A 3,867-nucleotide genomic window follows, 5' to 3' on the forward strand; every position below is an offset into this window, starting at 1 on the left:
AGTGAGAAAATAACAAAAATAATGAAAAGAAAAAAAAGGCCAAATATTAAAAATTTAAATTTTGTTTATATATAATAATTTATTGATTAATAATAAATTTTTAAATAAAATTTAGATTCATGATATATTAATTTTTAGCTGCAAAAGATATATATATTCAAATTAGAATGAGTCATGATGACATGTGAAACATAAAATTTGGGTAGAAGATATTATATTCCGAACTACTACTACGTTATAATATAATAATTGCTGTTTCCATCGTGCACATAATAAGTCAACAAAACTTCACTTTCATTTGTTTTTCTCCGCCTATAAAAGTATGTGTTATGGCTGTGGCATGTGGCAGACGCGTTTCTAATTCTATGTCAATGTCAATATATCAAGCTTTCTTCTGTTAAAGTTAGTCGATATTTTTTATTAGTAGGCAAACTCTCATATCAAAGTCCATGGTTCTTTTAGTTTTTAGTAAAATGAAAATTGAAATTGCATATTATATTGTGAAAGCAGGTAAGCGAACGAGAGACCAAAAAAAGATGGTTCAGCTCACCCACCACCAAGTCTTATAGACCGAAACGGGAAAGGCTATGTTTGGATCCATGATTTAAGAAGGAACAAAATTCTGAAAAAAAAAAATATTATGACACTTTATCAATTAAAATTCTAAAATAGTTCTTGAAATTAGCCGTATGCACTAAAATAGTGACGAGGACATTGTGCAAGGAAGATGAAGAGCAGACAAATTACTTTCTTTGGATCCAAATTCTGTTGGAACTCACACCACCCTAGCTAATGATGAAAACAGCATATGCTTACCATTATCTTGAAAATGTTAGTTTTACTAGATGTGAACTTATGCATTCTTTTGATTTGTACAGTACCTTCAGATCACTCGCTTTGAAATTTACAGTTGAATAAGTTGATCGGCAATCCATAAAAAATGTTATTCAATTTGAAAAGGTATTTTACTAGATATGAAAAAAAATTATTTTGTGAATATTCTTCCAGTGAGTTCACAAGAAAGCATGATTTGCACTTTCCTTGTATATTTTGTTATTGACCTATAAGTTCCTGCATATATGTCTGTCAACTGTCATATTATTAACTGATATTTTTGCTAATGATGCAGCATTTTCAAGCCAATACAGTTACATTTTGGGTGTTGCTGTTATCTATTTTTCTCTTATCCAACTCTGGAGGAATTTTCATTTACGTGGCTGATGATGGTGAGTATAATACTCATGGACTTTGGCTATGTTTGGTTGGTGTATATGGTGAGACATAGACAAAGACATTAGAGAAGACATAATACAACAAAATTCTAAAGAGTCTATATTATCCATAGCATTAAATTAAAAAATAAAAAAATAAAATAGATTCATCATTCACTACACCACCATGATCTAACTCTAAATACTCTGCTCTGGAGATATTGCTTAGCCTCTAACAACAGCTTCCACTAACCAAGCCAAGTTGTGTTATTAATGCTATGGCAGAAACATATTGAAATTACAGTCAACTATTTCTAACAAACACTGTCAAGGATATCTGCTGGAACTGAGTCGGCTCCGCTCTAGTTCTAAGGTTGCAAACCACATCATTTTGGCTAGAGCGAATCCCGGAAGGGAGCTAGACGTGGCGAGAGACAGAGGCAAATGTGGCATTGCTGGAGATCATAGCCAGTGACAGAATTTGAAATAAAATTTTGGGGGCAAAAATTTAACATAAAAATTTAATAATAATATTTATATTAAAATAAAATTTATAAATTTAATTATTTTTTAAGTTTGTTACTAATAAAATAATAAATAAATAATTCTACAAGATAGAGGATAATTGTCAAGATTCTTTTGATATGGACCCCATTTAAAATAAGTTTGTCTAACCTCATTTCTTTGGTTTGGGTGATATTACCAAATTTGAAGTCGTTTTCCAGGGTCTCATTCCAAAAAATTAAGGTCAAACTCATCAGATGCAATTCTTTGAATTTTTGAAAGTTGTATCTCACTTTCTTCGTGATTCATTAAAGTAGAAGAACTATTTATAGGTGTTGATATTGTAGAAGTTATATGTTCTCCTGCTTGAATCTTAGCCCCTTTTTGCTGAGTAATACTTGCTGCCTTTTAAATTAGCTTCAAGAGATTTTTCTGCGTTTTGTCTCATAACCAGACACGAGACATTTTCTTTTTGTCTCGTACCTAGTCAGGAGATATTTTTCAATTTTGTCTCTTTAGCAACAGAAACTGAAATGGAGTAGAAGAGAAAGAGAGAATCACACCAAGAAGTATCTTGGTTCAGCTGCCAAATGCAATACAGCCTACATCCAGTCTCCATCACAACAATGATGGAATTTCACTATAATCATCTTGATTACAGACACCAATTCTCCCTTAGGAACTACTCTTCCTATCCGAGACAAGTCCAGAATCTATCCCCAATCCTGAACTTGACTTGGTCAGCTACCAAACTTTCAACTGCTAAGTGCTAACTCAACTTGTAAGGGATTCCCACAGAATCATGATACACAACACAGATGTACAAAGAACCTCTAAGACACCTATGACTTTTTCTTTTAATTTTGTATCCTCTGCCTTTTTTCGCTCACTGGATTTTTCTTACAAACCTCACACTATTTGCCTTTTTTACCATGAGACTCAAGACAGACAAAACTAAACAGAAAAATACAACATGAAACACATTGAAGGAGAAGAACTTCTGTTAGCTTGGGTAGCTATGAGAACTCTGTGCTTTCACTCTTTTCTCCTTGCTTCAAACCTTGGCTGTTCACCCTTATTATAGAAGGGGAAGCCTCCAAGGTTGAAATGGTTGAATCGAGCCAACTTCTTCTTCTTCAACATCAAAACCGGTTCGGCCAGAGAGAGAAGAGGAAACCGAATGCAAAATCCAATATGCAATTACCTCACTCTCATCCCATCTCCTCAAGCTTCATCAATCTGAGCCTTCTATCTTGATTTGGTCCCCAAGAAGGATTTCTGACCCTTGATGAGTGCTTGATCCTTGACAGCTTCTCCTGCTCCACTTCTGCTTCCTCCTTCACGTAGCCTCTCTAGCTACCTTCTGTGATGGATGAACAAAAAGTAGAGACGAGCTATGCCTCTGGGATCTTCTTCTCTGACCGAAATGGATCTCTTCTATTTTTGGGTATGAAGAGCTTGAGACTTCTTCACCACATCTTACCATTAGTGACAAAGATCTCAGCCACACCCTACTATAGATCTTCTTTCTGCTAAGGACATCATCACCTTAGCCATTTTCTTTCTTCTAGCTTCTTCTTCTTTCATCTGATAGGTTGTTCTTCCTTCCATCTTCTTCTGATGGATGTGACCGGAACAATAAGAGAGAAGAGAGAGAAGAGAGAAAAGCATTCAAAAGAAATTAAGAAAGATATTAAAATGAATTAACCACTTCCCTTTTCCATACCTTGTAACGTGTGAGAGTAATGATATCAATTTCAAACTTTATCTTTCTAATTACCATGGCATTAAAACCAAATTAAATGAATTTAAAATCCATTCCAGGAGAGGAGGGGAGTGGATAACCATTGATAGCATGCAACATTGCTTTCTTATATTTTTTATTTTCGAACCAAGCCTTTGTTGGTCTTGTAACAAAAATTATTTTTGGGCTTGCACAATAACTTTCTGGCCCAATTAACAAAGCAATGATTCAGCCACATATCATCATATTGGGTTTTTTGTTGCTTAAACTCAATGACCAAAATTCTGCATACAAAAACAAAAATTATTAATCAAATAATTTGAAGCTGAAATTAAATTAATAATTTCTTAAATAATATTTTTAATAATATTTGATCATCATCATATTAAATTAGAGTTTCCAAACTCA

This window comes from Arachis ipaensis, chromosome B02 (genome assembly GCF_000816755.2).
Source record: "Arachis ipaensis cultivar K30076 chromosome B02, Araip1.1, whole genome shotgun sequence".
NCBI classification, from domain to species: Eukaryota; Viridiplantae; Streptophyta; class Magnoliopsida; order Fabales; family Fabaceae; genus Arachis; species Arachis ipaensis.